Here is a 23403-nt window from a genome sequence, read left to right on the forward strand (position 1 = left end):
TTTTACGGATACGTTGTTCCGTTTTTTGTTTCTGTTGTGTTTTAGTTTCCTTTCCGTTTTTCAGTTTCGTTTTTCCGTATGCCATGTACAGTATACAGTAATTACATAGAAAGAATTGGGCATGGCAAAACATTTTCAATAGATGGTTCAGCAAAAACGGAACGGATACGGAAGACATACGGATGCATTTCCGTATGTGTTTAGTTTTTTTTGCGGACCTATTGAATTGAATAGAGCCAAGCACCGTGATTTGCAGACAAGAATAGGACATGTTCTATCTTTTCACGGTATGGAAATACTGAAACGGAATGCACACGGAGACACTTCAGTTTTTTTTTGCTCAACCATTGAAATGAATAGTTCAGTATATGTGCCGCATACTGAACTCAAAAAATGGCCACTATACTGAACGCAAAATACTGTTGTGTGCATGAGCCCTAAATGTTTGCCAAAGTTGAAGGAAATTATAACCGCACACCTCCTGCCTCCTTCTCTTTTTGCCGCCACTAAGCTCTTTCTAATGGTGTGTGCCAAGCAATATAAAGGGACAGGGACATGTCCGCTGTTGGTGCTCAGTCTATGGACTCATGCACACGATCGTGCCGTTTTTTGCGGTCCGCAAACCGGAAAAAAAATTGCCTTCCGCAACGGAACGGAAGCAGGCAATATAAATGCCTATTCTTGTCCGCAAACACGGAGTGCTGTCCGCATCTTTTGCGGCCCCATTGAAGTAAATGGTTCCGCATCCGAGCCGCCAAAACGGCGGCTCGGATGCGGACCCAGACACCGGTCGTTTGCATGAGGCCTATGGCTGAGAACCTCCGATTATTTAATACTGCTCATTACTGGCACATCTTGCCTGAGAAACAAGTTTGTTTAGTTCCTGTTCATATCTGTAGGTGTTTATTGCTTGCTTTTTAGGGTTTGGTAATGACGGTTTCCTGACTCTGACTTTTGACAGCTGTCTGTCCTGACCTATATCTGTCCATCATGTTGCATGAAATGTGGCAACCCTGACCTCAGATTTTACTACGACGATTCTATGACTCCATAGTCTATAGGGCATGCCAGGCTTTCTTCCAATGGCTTGGGCAAACAGTTTGGATATTTCCTGCTAGAGCGCTTGTGTGAAACTGAATGTGTACACCTTTGTAAACATCAGGGACATGACTGCTGGTGGAACAGTTTGATTGACACTCATACAGTATCCATGGCCACAATACCAATAGCCTGATAATTTCTAAACTTCTATAGGCTGTCATTTTTATCTGTCCTTACTCCAATACAAAGTACAATAAAATGTTATGTCTCCAGGGTCGGACTGTGAACTTAAAGTGGCCCTGGAAAAAATACGAAAAGTGGCACCGTTTTGTATTTGGGTCCAAACTGATAAAAGGCAGGGCCAGAAATACCATTATATACAGTCAGGTCCGTAAATATTGGGACATCAACACAATTCTAACATTTCTGGCTCTATACACCACCACAATGAATTTGTAATGAAACGAACAAGATGTGCTTTACCTGCAGACTGTCAGCTTTAATTTGAGGGTATTTACATCCAAATCAGGTGAACGGTGTAGGAATTACAACAGTTTGCATATGTGCCTCCCACTTGTTATGGGACCAAAAGTAATGGGACAGTTGGCTTCTCAGCTGTTCCATGGCCAGGTGTGTGTTATTCCCTCATTATCCCAATTACAATGAGCAGATAAAAGGTCCAGAGTTCATTTCAAGTGTGCTATTTGCATTTGGAATCTGTTGCTGTCAACTCTCAAGATGAGATCCAAAGAGCTGTCTCTATCAGTGAAGCAAGCCATCATTAGGCTAAAAAAACAAAACAAACCCATCAGAGAGATAGCAAAAACATTAGGCGTGGCCAAAACAAATGTTTGGAACATTCTTAAAAAGAAGGAACGCACCAGTGAATTCAGCAACACCAAAAGACCCGGAAGACCATGGAAAACAACTGTGGTGGATGACCGAAGAATTTTTTCCCTGGTGAAGAAAATACCCTTCACAACAGTTGACCAGATCAAGAACACTCTCCAGGAGGTGGGTGTATGTGTGTCAAAGTCAACAATCAAGAGAAGACTTCACCAGAGTGAATACAGAGGGTTCACCACAAGATGTAAACCATTGGTGAGCCTCAAAAACACGAAGGCCAGATTAGAGTTTGCCAAACGACATCTAAAAAAGCCTTCACAGTTCTTGAACAAGATCCTATGGACAGATGAGACCAAGATCAACTTGTACCAGAGTGATGGGAAGAGAAGAGTATGGAGAAGGAAAGGAACTGCTCATGATCCTAAGCATACCACCTCATCAGTGAAGCATGGTGGTGGTAGTGTCATGGCGTGGGCATGTATGGCTGCCAATGGAACTGGTTCTCTTGTATTTATTGATGATGTGACTGCTGACAAAAGCAGCAGGATGAATTCTGAAGTGTTTCAGGCAATATTATCTGCTCATATTCAGCCAAATGCTTCAGAACTCATTGGACGGCGCTTCACAGTGCAGATGGATTATGACCCAAATCATACTGCAAAAGCAACCAAAGAGTTTTTTTAAGGGAAAGAAGTGGAAGGTTATGCAATGGCCAAGTAAATCACCTGACCTGAATCCGGTTGAGCTTACATTTCACTTGCTGAAGACAAAACTGAAGGGAAAATGCCCCAAGAACAAGCAGGAACTGAAGACAGTTGCAGTAGAGGCCTGGCAGAGCATCACCAGGGATGAAACCCAGCGTCTGGTGATGTCTATGCGGTAGGGCAGCCTAAAGGGGCCACCCTAATGTGAAGTGACTGTAAGAAGGTGTGGGTGGGTGGGTGAAATCAGCTGAATCGGTGTCAGCCTGGGCCCACAGGTGCCTATAAATAGCCTAGTAATCAGCCAGCCTGGGCCCACAGGTACGTATGAATAGCCTTGTAATCAGCCTCCCCTCCAACAAATGCAGCAATATCTTGCTTATACTTGTGGTCGGATCGGCTATCAGAAAGGTGAACCTAACCTGCTTGTTGTAGATAGGGTTAGATAGGTTAGGTTCACCTTTCTGATAGCCGATCCGACCACAAACAAATTTAGTCTTTGTTGCTATTCTGCATCATTTCCTATAGTTCAAAAGGTATTCTCTCTTGTTGGCCAAGTCCTTTGTGCTGTCCACACAGCAGTTCTGTCCATAAAATGGCTGCTAATGGAGGGTCATGTGACCAGGCAAATCACTCAGTCTCCTCCATTAAAATACACTACACTTGCACTAAACTCTCTGAATTTCAAGTGCAGATGGCAGATGTGATGTATTTGAGTGGAGAAGGCTGAGAGATGTCTCTGTAGTTATTTTTGCCTGGTCACATGACCCTCCATCAGCCGCCATCTTATGGACAGATCTCCTGCGTGGATAGCACAGAAGATTTCCCAACATGGGGACACGTCACAGAAAATCAACAAAGGCTATATTAGGCCTCATGCACACGACCGTTTTTCGGGTTCGCATCCGAGCCGCAGTTTTTGCGGCTCAGGTGCGGACCCATTCACTTCAATGGGGCCGCAAAAGATGCGGACAGCACTCCATGTGCTGTCCGCATCCGTTGCTCCATTACATGGCCCCGCAGAAAAAAATATAACATGCCCTATTCTTGTCCGCAAAACGGCATTTCTACAATGGGCCGCCCGTTCCGTTCCGCAAATTGCGGAAAGCACACAGGCTTCCGTTTTTTGCAGCTCCGCGGTTGTCATAAAATCATCTTACAGACACATTGTTCAACAGTATCCAGAAAGTGGCCAACCCCTTTAAGCTGCACCCCGTTTTCAGAAAAGGAGCTGAACCTTTCTCTACCTAGATGCTCCAAATTATGTCACTTTTTGGTGCAATTTACACCAAACTCTAGGTGCACTCACGTTAGCGAATGCGTGTAATTATATTAGGCGCACTTCCTGATGTATCTGCCATAAACCTTACCATAGATGTCTTTGGTAAGCCTATGAGAATATATAGCAGAATTTTAAAATCAGCAATAGCATTTATTACTGTAATTACTCTCGCTCTCTTTATCAGCTAGTCAAAAACGACACGCTTAAGGGTACTTTCACACTAGCGTTGTTGTTAGAATCCGGCAGGCAGTTCCGTTGCCGGAACTGTATGCCGGATCTGGAAATCCATATGCAAACGTATTTTTTTTTTTTCTGGATCCATTAGACTTATTCATTAAAATACTGGATCCGTCTTTCTGGTATCATCCGGAATGACAGATCCAGTATTAAATTTTTTCAAAGCTAGAAAGAACTGCGCATGCGCAGACCAGAAAACCAAAAACACTTGGTACCGGAACCGGCATTAATACATTTCAATGGAAATTAATGCCGGCAAGTGTGGTAGTGTTCCGGAATTTTGTCCGGTCAGATACTGTACAAGGGATGGAACGGAAGACGTCCTGATGCATACTGAACGGATTGCTTTCCATTCAGAACGCATTGGGCCAAAAAGGAAGCGCCTTTTTTCCAGTATTCAGACCCTTTACCGGATTTCAATACCGGAAAAGAATAACGCTAGTGTGAAAGTACCCTAACAAATCTGTTGTCTCTTTTTAGCTGAAGGATATGCAAGACAATAAAATTCCTTTTTACTGGAACATTCATATTTTGCAAAGCGGAGTACAGGTTGTTTGGAGCACAAACTATAATCCTGTCGGAGGATGATGGTGGGGTTTACATTTCAAGCCCTAGACTTGTCTAGTCTGATCGATTTGATTTCTTGGTCAGTCTACTTCATCGCATCCCTTCTTGCAAATTAATCTTCTACATGTAATTTCAAGCCATCTGTATTAACACAGGAGTGTGCGGTACATGCACTATATTACAAAGTCCACTAATCCAGCATTATGATATACTCTATTAAAAGTAATGTTCTGTTTTTCACACAGACCTGATAAATAGCACTCTCAAGTGGATCCCAGGAACCTTTGGTGGCACCAAAGCTGTTGGAAACTAAAGCCACTTTTCCAATGCATGGTGCCACTGCTACCCTACCTCACTCTGTTTTGCCACCAGATGGGTTTGTTTTCCACTCTGGACGTGGTGCCCCCCACAATGGAGCTGGTAGCAGAGTAGTGTAGATTCTCTCAGACCAATCACTAGTCAGCATTGTGGTCAAGTGACTTCATGGTACCCACTTGGCTCGCTTGGAAGCCCCTCAGATCTGATACCAAAAAAAGCACCAGGTACTATTTTCAGTTCTGAAAAAAAACAAACAAACAAAAAATACAGGTAGAGTTGGGTAAAGTCAAGCTGGACCCATGCAGCTGAAAAGGGACTTAAAGGGGTTGTCCAAGTTATATTTATTGATGACCTATCCTCGGGATAGGTCATCAACATCAGATCGGCGGGGGTCCGATCAGCTGTTTGAAGAGAAGACGCGCGCCGTCCTCTTCATTGTTTACCTGCTCGCCGTCGTATCCGCAGCAGTAAGCAGGTGTAATTACACCCAAGCCGTCCCATTCATTTTAATGGGACGGCTTACTCCTATACACTTGTAACCCGGACATACCCACAATTTCACCCAGGCAGCGCTCTGATGTTAGCATTTCATGCTCCGATGCTCTCCTTTGCCCTGTGCTGAATTGCACAGGGCAAAGGCATTTTTATGGAGTTCCGGTGACGTACTGGGCTCTCCATAAGGACTGCTATGCGGAGGCTTTCTCCCAGCAGTCAGCCTGGTGACGTCACCGACACTAATGAGCGGGCTTTAGTGCTGAATATTCACAAATTCTCAAAGTGGCAATATTTGCGATTCAAATATTCGCGCTCAACACTACCTAGCAGTGTGCTATTATAAAAAAAAAAAAAACTTGCCGTGCGCAATCCAACAGGGTGAGGGAGAGCATCAGAGCATGAAATGCTCCGATGCTAACATAAGGGGGCCGGAGGGGTGAAAAAGTGGGTATGTCCAGGTTCAGTCCTGAACCCAAACAACTCCTTTAATACAAGGCACTTACTAATGTACGGTTATTGTCCATATTGCCTCCTTTGCTGGATTCATTTTTCCATCACATTATACACTGCTCAAAAAAATAAAGGGAACACAAAAATAACACATCCTAGATCTGAATTAATTAAATATTCTTCGGAAATACTTTGTTCTTTACATAGTTGAATGTGCTGACAACAAAATCACACAAAAATTAAAAAATGGAAATCAAATTTTTCAACCCATGGAGGTCTGGATTTGGAGTCACACTCAAAATTAAAGTGGAAAAACACACTACAGGCTGATCCAACTTTGATGTAATGTCCTTAAAACAAGTCAAAATGAGGCTCAGTAGTGTGTGTGGCCTCCACGTGCCTGTATGACCTCCCTACAACGCCTGTGCATGCTCCTGAGGAGGTGGCGGACGGTCTCCTGAAGGGATTTCCTCCCAGACCTGGACTAAAGCATCTGCCAACTCCTGGACAGTCTGTGGTGCAACGTGACGTTGGTGGATAGAGCGAGACGTGATGTCCCAGATGTGCTCAATTGGATTCAGGTCTGGGGAACGGGCGGGCCAGTCCATAGCATCAATGCCTTCGTCTTGCAGGAACTGCTGACACACTCCAGCCACATGAGGTCTAGCAATGTCTTGCATTAGGAGGAACCCAGGGCCAACCGCACCAGCATATGGTCTCACAAGGGGTCTGAGGATCTCATCTCGGTACCTAATGGCAGTCAGGCTACCTCTGGCGAGCACATGGAGGGCTGTGCGGCCCTCCAAAGAAATGCCACCCCACACCATTACTGACCCAATGCCATTACTGACCGGTCATGCTGGAGAATGTTGCAGGCAGCAGAACGTTCTCCACGGCGTCTCAAGACTCTGTCACATCTGTCACATGTGCTCAGTGTGAACCTGCTTTCATCTGTGAAGAGCACAGGGCGCCAGTGGAGAATTTGCCAATCTTGGTGTTTTCTGGCAAATGCCAAACGTCCTGCACGGTGTTGGGCTGTAAGCACAACCCCCACCTGTGGACGTCGGGCCCTCATGGAGTCTGTTTCTGACCGTTTGAGCAGACACATGCACATTTGTGGCCTGCTGGAGATCATTTTGCAGGGCTCTGGCAGTGCTCCTCCTGTTCCTCCTTGCACAAAGGCGGAGGTAGCGGTCCTGCTGCTGGGTTGTTGCCCTCCTACGGCCTCCTCCACGTCTCCTGATGTACTGGCCTGTCTCCTGGTAGCGCCTCCATGCTCTGGACACTACGCTGACAGACACAGCAAACCTTCTTGCCACAGCTCGCATTGATGTGCCATCCTGGATAAGCTGCACTACCTGAGCCACTTGTGTGAGTTGTAGACTCCGTCTCATGCTACCACTAGAGTGAAAGCACCGCCAGCATTCAAAAGTGACTAAAACATCAGCCAGGAAGCATAGGAACTGAGAAATGGTCTGTGGTCACGACCTGCAGAACCACTCCTTTATTGGGGGTGTCTTGCTAATTGCCTATAATTTCCACCTGTTGTCTATCCCATTTGCACAACAGCATGTAAAATTGATTGTCACTCAGTGTTGCTTCCTAAGTGCACAGTTTGATTTCACAGAAGTGTGATTGACTTGGAGTTACATTGTGTTGTTTAACCACCTCAGCCCCCAGTGCTTAAACACCCTGAAAGACCAGGCCACTTTTTACACTTCTGACCTACACTACTTTCACCGTTTATTGCTCGGTCATGCAACTTACCACCCAAATGAATTTTACCTCCTTTTCTTCTCACTAATAGAGCTTTCATTTGGTGGTATTTCATTGCTGCTGACATTTTTACTTTTTTTGTTATTAATTGAAATTTAACGATTTTTTTGCAAAAAAATGACATTTTTCACTTTCAGTTGTAAAATTTTGCAAAAAAAACTACATCCATATATAAATTTTGCTCTAAATTTATTGTTCTACATGTCTTTGATAATAAAAAAAATGCTTTGGGTAAAAGTTATAGCGTTTACAAACTATGGTACAAAAATGTGAATTTCCGCTTTTTGAAGCAGCTCTGACTTTCTGAGCACCTGTCATGTTTCCTGAGGTTCTACAATGGCCAGACAGTACAAACACCCCACAAATGACCCCATTTCGGAAAGTACACACCCTAAGGTATTCGCTGATGGGCATAGTGAGTTCATAGAACTTTTTATTTTTTGTCACAAGTTAGCGGAAAATGATGATTTTTTTTTTTTTTTCTTACAAAGTCTCATATTCCACTAACTTGTGACAAAAAATAAAAACTTCTATGAACTCACTATGCCCATCACGAAATACCTTGGGGTCTCTTCTTTCCAAAATGGGGTCACTTGTGGGGTAGTTATACTGCCCTGGCATTCTAGGGGCCCAAATGTGTGGTAAGGAGTTTGAAATCAAATTCTGTAAAAAATGACGAGTGAAATCCGAAAGGTGCTCTTTGGAATATGGGCCCCTTTGCCCACCTAGGCTGCAAAAAAGTGTCACACATCTGGTATCTCTGTATTCAGGAGAAGTTGAGGAATGTGTTTTGGGGTGTCATTTTACATATACCGATGCTGGGTGAGATAAATATCTTGGTCAAATGCCAACTTTGTATAAAAAAATGGGAAAAGTTGTCTTTTGCCAAGATATTTCTCTCACCCAGCATGGGTATATGTAAAATGACACCCCAAAACACATTCCCCAACTTCTCCTGAGTACGGAGATACCAGATGTGTGACACTTTTTTGCAGCCTAGGTGGGCAAAGGGGCCCATATTCCAAAGAGCACCTTTCGGATTTCACAGGTCATTTTTTACATAATTTGATTTCAAACTCCTTACCACACATTTGGGCCCCTAGAATGCCAGGGCAGTATAACTACCCCACAAGTGACCCCATTTTGGAAAGAAGACACCCCAAAGTATTCCGTGAGGGGCATGGCAAGTTCCTAGAATTTTTTTTTTTTTTGTCACAAGTTAGTGGAAAATGATGATTTTTTTTTTTTTTTTTTTCATACAAAGTCTCATATTCCACTAACTTGTGACAAAAAATAAAAACTTCCATGAATTAACTATGCCCATCAGCGAATACCTTGGGGTCTCTTCTTTCCAAAATGGGGTCACTTGTGGGGTAGTTATACTGCCCTGGCATTCTAGGGGCCCAAATGTGTGGTAAGGAGTTTGAAATCAAATTCTGTAAAAAATGACCTGTGAAATCCGAAAGGTGCTCTTTGGAATATGGGCCCCTTTGCCCACCTAGGCTGCAAAAAAGTGTCACACATCTGGTATCTCTGTATTCAGGAGAAGTTGAGGAATGTGTTTTGAGGTGTCTTTTTACATATACCCATGCTGGGTGAGATAAATATCTTGGTCAAATGCCAACTTTGTATAAAAAAATGGGAAAAGTTGTCTTTTGCCAAGATATTTCTCTCACCCAGCATGGGTATATGTAAAATGACACCCCAAAACACATTCCCCAACTTCTCCTGAGTACGGAGATACCAGATGTGTGACACTTTTTTACAGCCTAGGTGGGCAAAGGGGCCCATATTCCAAAGAGCACCTTTCGGATTTCACAGGTCATTTTTTACAGAATTTGATTTCAAACTCCTTACCACACATTTGGGCCCCTAGAATGCCAGGGCAGTATAACTACCCCACAAGTGACCCCATTTTGGAAAGAAGAGACCCCAAGGTATTCGCTGATGGGCATAGTGAGTTCATGGAAGTTTTTATTTTTTGTCACAAGTTAGTGGAATATGAGACTTTGTATGAAAAAAAAAAAAAAAAAAAAAATCAGCATTTTCCACTAACTTGTGACAAAAAATAAAAATTTCTAGGAACTCGCCATGCCCCTCACGGAATACCTTGGGGTGTCTTCTTTCCAAAATGGGGTCACTTGTGGGGTAGTTATACTGCCCTGGCATTTTCCAGGGGCCCTAATGTGTGGTAAGTAGGTAAATGACCTGTGAAATCCTAAAGGTGCTCTTTGGAATATGGGCCCCTTTGCCCACCTAGGCTGCAAAAAAGTGTCACACATGTGGTATCGCCGTATTCAGGAGAAGTTGGGGAATGTGTTTTGGGGTGTCATTTTACATATACCCATGCTGGGTGAGAGAAATATCTTGGCAAAAGACAACTTTTCCCATTTTTTTATACAAAGTTGGCATTTGACCAAGATATTTCTCTCACCCAGCATGGGTATATGTAAAATGACACCCCAAAACACATTCCCCAACTTCTCCTGAGTACGGCGATACCAGATGTGTGACACTTTTTTGCAGCCTAGATGCGCAAAGGTGCCCAAAGTCCTTTTAGGAGGGCATTTTTAGACATTTGGATACCAGACTTCTTCTCACGCTTTGGGGCCCCTAGAATGCCAGGGCAGTATAAATACCCCACATGTGACCCCATTTTGGAAAGAAGACACCCCAAGGTATTCAATGAGGGGCATGGCGAGTTCATAGAAATTTTATTTTTTTGGCACAAGTTAGCGGAAATTGATATTTTTAATTTTTTTCTCACAAAGTCTCCCGTTCCGCTAACTTGGGACAAAAATTTCAATCTTTCATGGACTCAATATGCCCCTCACGGAATACCTGGGGGTGTCTTCTTTCCGAAATGGGGTCACATGTGGGGTATTTATACTGCCCTAGCATTCTAGGGGCCCTAAAGCGTGAGAAGAAGTCTGGAATATAAATGTCTAAAAAAATTTACGCATTTGGATTCCGTGAGGGGTATGGTGAGTTCATGTGAGATTTTATTTTTTGACACAAGTTAGTGGAATATGAGACTTTGTAAGAAAAAAAAAAATAATTCCGCTAACTTGGGCCAAAAAAATGTCTGAATGGAGCCTTACAGAGGGTGATCAATGACAGGGGGGGTGATCAATGACAGGGGGGGGTGATCAATGACAGGGGGGTGATCAATGACAGGGGGGTGATCAATGACAGGGGGGTGATCAATGACAGGGGGGTGATCAATGACAGGGGGGTGATCAATGACGGGGGGTTGATCAATGACAGGGGGGGTGATCAATGACAGGGGGGGTGATCAATGACAGGGGGGTGATCAATGACAGGGGGGGTGATCAATGACAGGGGGGGGTGATCAATGACAGGGGGGGTGATCAATGACAGGGGTGGTAATCAATGACAGGGGGGTGATCAGGGAGTCTATATGGGGTGATCACCACAGTCATTGATCACGCCCCTGTAAGGCTTCATTCAGACGTCCGTATGCGTTTTGCGGATCCGATCCATCTATCAGTGCATCCGTAAAAATCATGCGGACATCTGAATGGAGCTTTACAGGGGGTTGATCAATGACAGGGGTGTAATCAATGACAGGGGGGTGATCAGGGAGTCTATATGGGGTGATCACCAGTCATTGATCACGCCCCTGTAAGGCTTCATTCAGACGTCCGTATGCGTTTTGCGGATCCGATCCATCTATCAGTGCATCCATAAAAATCATGCGGACATCTGAATGGAGCTTTACAGGGGGTTGATCAATGACAGGGGTGTAATCAATGACAGGGGGGTGATCAGGGAGTCTATATGGGGTGATCACCACAGTCATTGATCACGCCCCTGTAAGGCTTCATTCAGACGTCTGTATGCGTTTTGCGGATCCGATCCATCTATCAGTGCATCCGTAAAAATCATGCGGACATCTGAATGGAGCTTTACAGGGGGTTGATCAATGACAGGGGTGTAATCAATGACAGGGGGGTGATCAGGGAGTCTATATGGGGTGATAACCACAGTCATTGATCACGCCCCTGTAAGGCTTCATTCAGACGTCCGTATGCGTTTTGCGGATCCGATCCATCTATCAGTGCATCCGTAAAAATCATGCGGACATCTGAATGGAGCTTTACAGGGGGGTAATCAATGACAGGGGGGTGATCAGGGAGTCTATATGGGGTGATAACCACAGTCATTGATCATGCCCCTGTAAGGCTTCATTCAGACGTCCGGATGCGTTTTGCGGATCCGATCCATCTATCAGTGCATCCGTAAAAATCATGCGGACATCTGAATGGAGCTTTACAGGGGGGTAATCAATGACAGGGGGGTGATCAGGGAGTCTATATGGGGTGATAACCACAGTCATTGATCATGCCCCTGTAAGGCTTCATTCAGACGTCCGGATGCGTTTTGCGGATCCGATCCATCTATCAGTGGATCCGTAAAAATCATGCGGACGTCTGAATGGAGCTTTACAGGGGGGTAATCAATGACAGGGGTGTAATCAATGACAGGGGGGTGATCAGGGAGTCTATATGGGGTGATAACCGCAGTCATTGATCATGCCCCTGTAAGGTTTCATTCAGACGTCCGGATGCGTTTTGCGGATCCGATCCATCTATCAGTGCATCCGTAAAAATCATGCGGACATCTGAATGGAGCTTTACAGGGGGGTAATCAATGACAGGGGGGTGATCAGGGAGTCTATATGGGGTGATAACCACAGTCATTGATCATGCCCCTGTAAGGCTTCATTCAGACGTCCGGATGCGTTTTGCGGATCCGATCCATCTATCAGTGGATCCGTAAAAATCATGCGGACATCTGAATGGAGCTTTACAGGGGGGTAATCAATGACAGGGGGGTGATCAGGGAGTCTATATGGGGTGATAACCACAGTCATTGATCATGCCCCTGTAAGGTTTCATTCAGACGTCCGGATGCGTTTTGCGGATCCGATCCATCTATCAGTGCATCCGTAAAAATCATGCGGACATCTGAATGGAGCTTTACAGGGGGGTAATCAATGACAGGGGGGTGATCAGGGCGTCTATATGGGGTGATAACCACAGTCATTGATCATGCCCCTGAAAGGCTTCATTCAGACGTCCGGATGCGTTTTGCGGATCCGATCCATCTATCAGTGGATCCGTAAAAATCATGCGGACGTCTTATGGAGCTTTACAGGGGGTTGATCAATGACAGGGGGGTGATCAGGGAGTCTATATGGGGTGATCAGGGGCTAATAAGGGGTTAATAAGTGACGGGGGGGGGGTGTAGTGTAGTGTAGTGGTGCTAGGTGGGACTTTACTGAGCTACCTGTGTCCTCTGGTGGTCGATCCAAACAAAGGGGACCACCAGAGGACCAGGTAGCAGGTATATTAGACGCTGTTATCAAAACAGCGTCTAATATACCTGTTAGGGGTTAAAAAAAACACATCTCCAGCCTGCCAGCGAACGATCGCCGCTGGCAGGCTGGAGATCAACTCTCTTACCTTCCGTTCCTGTGAGCGCGCGCGCCTGTGTGCGCGCGTTCACAGGAAGTCTCGCGAGATGACGCATATATGCGTGACTGTGCGCAGGGCTGCCACCTCCGGAACGCGATCCTGCGTTAGGCGGTCCGGAGGTGGTTAAAGGGGTTATCCCATCATAATGATCACTGTTAAATCAGTTAATGATTTGACAGTGATCATTTTTGTAAATATACTTGATTAACAAATTCCCACCGTTTAGGAGAAAATTCATCCCCACTTACCTTATTGTTGTGACTCGGTCTCCCCTGGTTACGGCCACTGCTCTTCTCCAGAATCCCGATGGTCACGCTTGCTCAGAAGACTTCTTCTTTTCTCCTGGCTGGGCTGCTCGCTGTCCTGAACGCGCACGCTGCCGCGCATGCGCGACGGTGACTTCTTCCCGGCCAGAATAGTACAGAGCTGCAAACGCGCACGCCGGCTCTGTACTATACTGGTCACATGGCGCATGCGCGGCAGCGTGCGCGTTCAGTCCAGCGCGCGGCCCGGCCAGGAGAAGACTTCAATCAAGATGAAGCCCGTCCCCAGCCAGAATCCAGGAAGTGAACGGCGCGGTGGCAGCAGGTAAGTATGAAAAGGGGAAGTGGGATAACCCCTTTAAGTGTTCCCTTTATTTTTTTGAGCAGTGTACAATGCTCGTTTCTAGGGGTTATGACCACCCTGTAATCCAGCAGAGGTGGTCGTGCTTGCATACTAGAGGAAAAAGTGCCAGTCTATGTCTACTCTACAGCATGATATGGGCGATGTTCACCAGCTCCTGCTGCACGCAGCGCCCACATGGAAGTACTCTACAGCATGATATGGGCGATGTTCACCAGCTCCTGCTGCACGCAGCGCCCACATGGAAGTACTCTACAGCATGATATGGGCGATGTTCACCAGCTCCTGCTGCACTCAGCGCCCACATGGAAGTACTCTACAGCATGATATGGGCGATGTTCACCAGCTCCTGCTGCACTCAGCGCCCACATGGAAGTACTCTACAGCATGATATGGGCAGTGCTCAGCAGCTTCTGCTGTACTCAGTGCCCACAGGGAAGCACTCTACAGCGTGATATGGGTGGTACCAATCCATGGGGAAGTGCTCTGCAGCTCCTGCTGCCTTCAGCACCCACATGGAAGCACTCTACAGCATGATATGGGCAATGTTCACCAGCTCCTGCTGCATTACGCCCACATGGAAGCACTCTACAGCATGATATGGGCGATGTTCACCAGCTCCTGCTGCATTACGCCCACATGGAAGCACTCTACAGCATGATATGGGCGATGTTCACCAGCTCCTGCTGCACTCAGTGCCCACATGGAAGCACTCTACAGCGTGATATGGGTGTTCACCAGCTCCTGCTGTATTTAGCGCCCACTAGGGTTGTTGCGGGTATCGAAAATTCCGATACCCAATCGATACTTTTGTCCCGGTATTGTAACACAGAACATGAGCGCACTGCTGTCAGATCGCTCATGTTACCTCAGCAGCACAGGGGAGAAGGAAGCAGTCTCTCCCTCCCCCCTGTGCTGCTGCTGCCACCAAAGAGGAGAGAGGGGCGGGCGCACTGCGCCACCAATGATACGACTTTTCCTACACAGAGCGGCGCCCAGAGATGTCCCAGCGCTTACTATTATTCTTGGGCGCCGCTCCGTTCGCCCGCTGTGCCCTATTACTGTCTCCTCTCCTGCTCCATATGCTAATTACTATCGGAGCAATGGGGAGGAGACATCAGCTTCTCTAGTGGGCGTTCCTTCCCCCTGCGCTGCGATTGGACAGCGCTACAGCCAGCGAGAAGGAACGCCCACTAGAGAAGCTGCTGTCTCCTCCCCATTGCTCCGATAGTAATTGGCATATGGAGCAGGAGAGGAGACGGTAATGGGGCACTGCGGGCGAACGGAGCACAGGGCAGCAGGGACAGTGTGAAGTCCTATTCACCCTGACAGAGCTCTATCAGGGTGAATAGGACAAGGGATGAAAAAGATTCCAGGTTCTGGCCCCTAAGGGGGGAAATAGTTATTATATAAAAAGTGTAAAAAAAACACACCAAAATATTAAGTATGAATCACCCCCTTTCCCAATTTCACATATAAAATGTATAAATAATAAATAAACATATTACATATCGCCATGTCACAGAAAAGTCCAAACTATTAAAATATAAAAAAATCTATGCGGTGAACGCTGGAACAGGAAAAAAAATTCCCAACTCCACTAAGTCGTTTTCGTGAACTTGGATACTTATCCCGGCAACCTATGGCATCTCAAAGAGAACGTTACATCCAGCATAGTTGGATTTTTCCCAGTTCTAGGGTCACGCTGCGACCCCATTCATTACTATGGCTGCCCTGTGATATTTTGGCGCAGGAGACTTGTCGCACCAAAAACTGCCTCCCCTAATGGGAAAACAAGCCTCACTTATGTACTATGTTACTTGTGGCAGCTGTATGGACCCCAATTCTACTGTTTGACGCTATGGCCACCCACACTGAGATTCCTAGTGTGCACTGCTGTCTACAGACACAGGAAGAGACAGAAAACGCGCCACAGCCATCACTGACAGGACAGGACTGCGTAAGGAAGGATTCTCCCAGCGCCGGGAGAAGACGTCACTTGCTCTCCCATGCGCCTGCGCACTAGGACGTATTCCCTGTTGTGTCCTAGGCTCTCCATGTAGCTGCTTCCTGGGCTGGGCTGCGCCTGCGCAGAGCTGTCGCATTAGTGATGGTGGTGGAGTGAGGAGCTCGCGGTGCGCAGACAGCAGGACTCAACAAGCAGGAGGCCGGGAGTCGTGAGCGGCGGGCGCGACAACCTGCTGTGGACCGAGCGGTGAGCTGTCAGGCTGTGCGCATGTTGTGTGATCCTCGTGTAACACTTGTGCTGCCGGGTAGGACACACCCCCTGACAGGGGACAACTTTCCTGCTGCTCCACCACAGCGCCCCATTGTGGCCGGGGCAGCCATGGCACCTCACAGAGCGCCTGTCCCTCAGCTCTACCTAGTCAGCAGGGCAGCCCTGTGTGTGCGGGCACCGGGTCTGTGTGCATGAGGAAGGCCCGTGTGATGTGTCCTCTTGTTGCATCCCACCCCCCAGTTATATCCCCTGTTGTACCATATGTCTACTGGGCTGTATATACTGGTGTACCATATGTCTACTGGGCTGTATATACTGGTATGTCATGTCTACTGGGCTGTATATACTGGTATGTCATGTCTACTGGGCTGTATATACTGGTATGTCATGTCTACTGGGCTGTATATACTGGTATGTCATGTCTACTGGTCTGTATATACTGGGCTGGATATACTGGTATGTCATATCTACTGGGCTGGATATACTGGTATGTCATGTCTACTGGTCTGTATATACTGGTATGTCATGTCTACTGGTCTGTATATACTGGTATGTCATCTACTGGGCTGGATATACTGGTATGTCATATCTACTGGGCTGGATATACTGGTATGTCATATCTACTGGTATGTCATATCTACTGGTATGTCGTATCTACTGGTATGTCATATCTACTGGTATGTCGTATCTACTGGTATGTCATATCTACTGGTATGTCATATCTACTGGTATGTCATATCTACTGGTATGTCATATCTACTGGTATGTCATATCTACTGGTATGTCATATCTACTGGTATGTCATATCTACTGGTATGTCATATCTACTGGTATGTCATATCTACTGGTATGTCATATCTACTGGTATGTCATATCTACTGGTATGTCATATCTACTGGTATGTCATATCTACTGGTATGTCATATCTACTGGTATGTCATATCTACTGGTATGTCATATCTACTGGTATGTCATATCTACTGGTATGTCATATCTACTGGTATGTCATATCTACTGGTATGTCATATCTACTGGTATGTCATATCTACTGGGCTGGATATACTGGTATGTCATATCTACTGGGCTGGATAGACTGGTATGTCATATCTGCTGGGCTGGATAGACTGGTATGTCATATCTGCTGGGCTGGATAGACTGGTATGTCATATCTGCTGGGCTGGATAGACTGGTATGTCATATCTGCTGGTCTGTATAGACTGGTATGTCATATCTGCTGGTCTGTATAGACTGGTATGTCATATCTACTGGTCTGTATAGACTGGTATGTCATATCTACTGGTCTGTATAGACTGGTATGTCATATCTACTGGTCTGTATAGACTGGTATGTCATATCTACTGGGCTGTATAGACTGGTATGTCATATCTACTGGTCTGGATAGACTGGTATGTCATATCTACTGGTCTGGATATACTGGTATGTCATATCTACTGGGCTGGATATACTGGTATGTCATATCTACTGGTATGTCATATCTACTGGTATGTCGTATCTACTGGTATGTCATATCTACTGGTATGTCGTATCTACTGGTATGTCGTATCTACTGGTATGTCGTATCTACTGGTATGTCATATCTACTGGTATGTCGTATCTACTGGTATGTCATATCTACTGGTATGTCATATCTACTGGTATGTCATATCTACTGGTATGTCATATCTACTGGTATGTCATATCTACTGGTATGTCATATCTACTGGTATGTCATATCTACTGGTATGTCATATCTACTGGGCTGGATATACTGGTATGTCATATCTACTGGGCTGGATATACTGGTATGTCATATCTACTGGGCTGTATAGACTGGTATGTCATATCTACTGGTCTGGATAGACTGGTATGTCATATCTACTGGTCTGGATAGACTGGTATGTCATATCTACTGGTCTGGATAGACTGGTATGTCATATCTACTGGTCTGGATAGACTGGTATGTCATATCTACTGGTCTGGATAGACTGGTATGTCATATCTACTGGTCTGGATAGACTGGTATGTCATATCTACTGGTCTGGATAGACTGGTATGTCATATCTACTGGTCTGGATAGACTGGTATGTCATATCTACTGGTCTGGATAGACTGGTATGTCATATCTACTGGTCTGGATAGACTGGTATGTCATATCTACTGGTCTGGATAGACTGGTATGTCATATCTACTGGTCTGGATAGACTGGTATGTCATATCTACTGGTCTGGATAGACTGGTATGTCATATCTACTGGTCTGGATAGACTGGTATGTCATATCTACTGGTCTGGATATCTACTGGTCTGGATAGACTGGTATGTCATATCTACTGGGCAGCAGTCGTTCCAGGAGTTTCCTGGGTACCTGCTGGTGACGTTATGTGTGTATTATCAGTATATAGTACATTGTATGTCATATATACTGGTATGTCATATCTAATGGTCTGGATATACTGGTATGTCATATCTACTGGGCTGGATAGACTGGTATGTCATATCTACTGGTCTGGATAGACTGGTATGTCATATCTACTGGTCTGGATAGACTGGTATGTCATATCTACTGGTCTGGATAGACTGGTATGTCATATCTACTGGTCTGGATAGACTGGTATGTCATATCTACTGGTCTGGATAGACTGGTATGTCATATCTACTGGTCTGGATAGACTGGTATGTCATATCTACTGGTCTGGATATCTACTGGTCTGGATAGACTGGTATGTCATATCTACTGGGCAGCAGTCGTTCCAGGAGTTTCCTGGGTACCTGCTGGTGACGTTATGTGTGTATTATCAGTATATAGTACATTGTATGTCATATATACTGGTATGTCATATCTAATGGTCTGGATATACTGGTATGTCATATCTACTGGGCAGCAGTCGTTCCAGGAGTTTCCTGGGTACCTGCTGGTGACGTTATGTGTGTATTATCAGTATATAGTACATTGTATGTCATATATACTGGTATGTCATATCTAATGGTCTGGATATACTGGTATGTCATATCTACTGGTCTGGATATCTACTGGTCTGGATAGACTGGTATGTCATATCTACTGGGCAGCAGTCGTTCCAGGAGTTTCCTGGGTACCTGCTGGTGACGTTATGTGTGTATTATCAGTATATAGTACATTGTATGTCATATATACTGGTATGTCATATCTAATGGTCTGGATAGACTGGTATGTCATATCTACTGGGCAGCAGACGTTCCAGGAGTTTCCTGGGTACCTGCTGGTGACGTTATGTGTGTATTATCAGTATATAGTACATTGTAATCTTTTCTGCCTGTTTGTGCTGCGGGTCTGGTAGTGACATGGTGAGCCGTCAGTACTATTCATGGCCTGTAGGGGGCAGTATGTGGACCTTCTATATAACATGGTTTACATCTGCTGATACGTAGAATAGAAACTTGCAGATTGTTTGTTGTTACGCTGACGTTCAAGGTGGTCTCTCGTGGCCCCTTTTTTTTTTTCCCTCATATTTCAGGTCCTGATGGAAATGACCATTTTATTTATTTTTCTATTTATTTTACGCACTTACGGTATATAGCGCTGACATATTCCGCAGCGCTGTACAGACATTATCATCGCTCTCCGTCCCCAGTGGCATACATTGTTGGGGTGTGGGAGGAAACCACGGGGAGAACATACCGACTCCATGCAGATGATGTTCTTGTTGGATTTGAACCCAGGACCCCAGCGCTGCACGGCACCAGTGTTAACCCCCGAGCCTCCATGCTGTCATGAGGTATTACAGCCCAAAAGCTCCTGCGTGGCCTGTTATCTGCTTGGAATTGCGTTTTGCGATCAAAACTGCTAATGTGGAGGCCACGCGGAGATAACGTGGCTTCTAGTTCTCGAAACGAAAACGTGTGCCTAGAGATGGCACAGTAGGTAGACTCTGCTAATTTTGCCCCTGTGTTGGCATGAGGAGTATAAGTAAGGTTATGTGAACCCGTCGCCCAGCACTGGTACAGCAAGGGTGGGAGATCTCTGACCTGGTCAGGGGGTGTATGGACTATGGATATGTGAGGAGAACAAGGCTAATGGTCCAGGACAATGAGCTCCACAGACTGAGTGTAAAAACTGAGGTTTCTCACTGCATTTTCTGGAAAAAAGTGCAGCGTTTTGTGACCTAAAGCCGTAAGTGGATTCGCAAGGAAGAGGAAATATAAAGGAAGGACGTATATTTCTCCTTCCTGCAGGATCTGCTATACTACGGTCTTCAGCTCAAAAAAAGGCATCCAAAAAGGGCAGTGGTATTTAAAAAAACAACTATGTGGAACCACCCTAAGGCCCCTTTCACCCGAGTGTGACGGATTGGCTCCCGATGCGTTCAGTGAAACTCGCACCATTTTGCAAGCAAGTTCAGTCAGTTTTGTCTGCGATTGCCCGGGTGCAATGCGTTTTGATGTGTTTTTCACGCACGTGATAAAAAAACTGAAGGTTTACAAACAACATCTCATAGCAACCATCAGTGAATCCGCACTTGCTTCCGGATGCGATGCGTTTTTCACTGAAGCCCCATTCACTTCTATGGGGCCAGGGCTGCGTGAAAAACGCAGAATATAGAACATACTGCGATTTTCACGCGACGCAGAACTGATGCGTGAAAAAAAAAAAAAAAGTGAATGGGTCATGATTCAGTGCGGGTGCAATGCATTCACGTCACGCATCGCACCCGCGCAGAAAACTCTCTCGTGTGAAAGGGGCCTAAGGGGACGGTCACACTGTGGTTATGTTGGCACAGACGAGTGGTGTCTGCCTGCAGCGGGAGGCTGCGCTGCGGTTTAAAGCTGCAAGTTGCAACCACACCAAGAAAGAACATGTACCTTCTTGGTGTGGTGGGCGGAGAGACGCCGCTTGAATCTGCGGCGGGTGTCCGCTTACGGTTTAGCTCTATTCAGTGCCGTTCAGCCGCAAAGGGGTCCGCGGCATCCAAAGTAGACAACTGCAGCAGAAACCGCTGTGTGAACATACCCTTATAGTAACGGCAAAGTTTGCTGAATTACATGCAGAAAAAACGCAGCCTAATACAGTACCAGCAAAGTGAATGAGATTTGACAAATTAGGCCTCATTCACACGTCTATGATGAAATCTGTGATAAGATGGTCCGTGATTCATCCATGAAGATTTCTGGGGAGAATCTGTGTGTTTGTGCCGTGTGTCATCCGTGTTCCTCGGACACTGCACAGAGCCTCTCCTCTTAATGGTCCATGGAACACGGATTGCTCTGGATAGGTCATTAATATCAGATTGGCAGGGGGCGGACACCCAGGACCCCTGGTTGAAGAGAAGGCCACGCTCTGTGTTCAATTGCAGCGGTGAGCAGGTGTAATTACATCTCAGCCGTCCCTATTCACTTCAATGGGAAGACTCCTTCCTAATCAAGTGAATGCCGCAGAGCTGTCCGATAGAGGTGACTGGGACGCCATACTTGTAGTTGCAGTTGCTGCGACGAGCAGGTTTACAGCAGGTTATGGATAAGGAAAATGAACAGAGGCTCATGGAAGGAATGGAAGAAAAAAAACGGGACCTCTGTAGTGGCACTCTACTGGCTGGCACCCAGCAGCCCCACCGATCAGCGCCAAGACTAGAGCGGCTTTCCCTTCATTGTTTACCTGCTCGCCATCACAACTGCAAAATACGGATACTGGCCGCGTGCATCCCGCAGCTTCTTGTAGAAATGCAGATTCTTGCCCTCAAAATGAACAAGAATAGGAAATGTTCCATCGTTTGCCTTGTGGGTGCATGGAAGTGGACGGCACATGAATGACATCCTGGTGCTGTCAGCCCCATAGAAATGAATGGGTCTTTCTGCAATCTGCAAAAAATGCGTATCGGATACGGCGTGCAAATACGATCATGTACTTGAAGCCTTAAAATGAGTTATACTGAAACTTTCCCTATAAAACGATATATATTGGGGCTCATTCACACGGCCGTTGTTTTGAGATCCGCAAAACGCGAATACCGCCCTTTTGCATTCCATATTTTGCAGAACCGAACATCTGCCCCCTAATAGAACAGTCCTATCCTTGTCTGAAATGCGGACAAGGATGAAAGGGAGAAATGTTCTATTGTTTTGCGGAGCGGCCATGTGGACATACGAAAACGGAATGCACATGGAGTCGTTAAATTTTTTTACATTTTTTTGGGCGTCCCCATTGAAGTGAATGGTTCTGCATACTGGCTGCAAAAAATACGGAATGGACGTGAAAAAAAAATATGTTTGTGTGCATGAGCCCTAAGTGTGCCCAGCTTTTTTAGCTCCTTGCAGATTACTCTGCGTTTCCTTGAAGTTTTTGCTGACTGTGCACACATTACAGGGAGCGCGCTCCTCACCCAGCTCTCCGCAGTGACTGACGGGCCGCAGTGTATCTACAGTTACTGTGTTATATGACTGCTCATATTAACCTAACTTGTCCCTTTAATATAAGGCATCTCAGGTGACAGGAGCTAACAATACAACCGTTTTATTACTGTGTATTGTGGCAACAAGCTGGATATATCACCTATGGGCGTAGATAAGTCTGCCGTGTTTTATAGTACCAGCAAAGCAGACGAGATATTAAAGGGCCTCCGTCAGCAGATTTGTACCTATGACACTGTCTGACCTCGTACATGTGCGCTTGGCAGCTGAAGGCATCTGGGTTGGTCCCATGTTCATATGTGCCCGCAGTGCTGAGAATAAATGTTAGGTGCAAAATGACCTCTTGTTTAAATCACTTTTTTATGTTTAACACATTTTTAAAGAGTTTTTGATTATTTTAAATTTTCCATGTCAATATCTATATTTTAACAAAAACAATAAAATCCTGCAATTTTTGCACTGGCCCCTAAGCCTAATAAACAGGCGCCACTTCTTGGTCTGTACAGATCACTTTACTACAGTTAACTCATTCTAATCCTGCCTGTAATTATATCACCTCTGTGTATAGATAACACAGGATCCACCAGTCACAATAGGTGATTGCCACATCTTATCTATTCTTTCCTTGTACAATGACCTCTGCACAGGGCACAGAACAGGCCTAGAAAACCCCCATACAAGTCAGTGAGGTCTCCTCCTGACCATTGTGTCTGTGGACCATGCCTTGTAAATGCTGTAAAGCTACTTTCACACTAGCGTTTCTAGTGCAGTATTAGAATGTATTGGCTCCGATGAGCCGAAGTTAGTTCTTTGCAAAGTCTAGCGAAACTGATTTGTACTGTAAAAAAAAAAAAACATTTCCCGAACTCTGGTTCGGTTCCAAGGTACCACTTGGAACTGAATCCAAATTCGGGAAATGTTTTTTTTTTTTTTACAGTACAAGAAGC

This window comes from Bufo bufo, chromosome 2 (assembly GCF_905171765.1).
Source record: "Bufo bufo chromosome 2, aBufBuf1.1, whole genome shotgun sequence".
NCBI classification, from domain to species: Eukaryota; Metazoa; Chordata; class Amphibia; order Anura; family Bufonidae; genus Bufo; species Bufo bufo.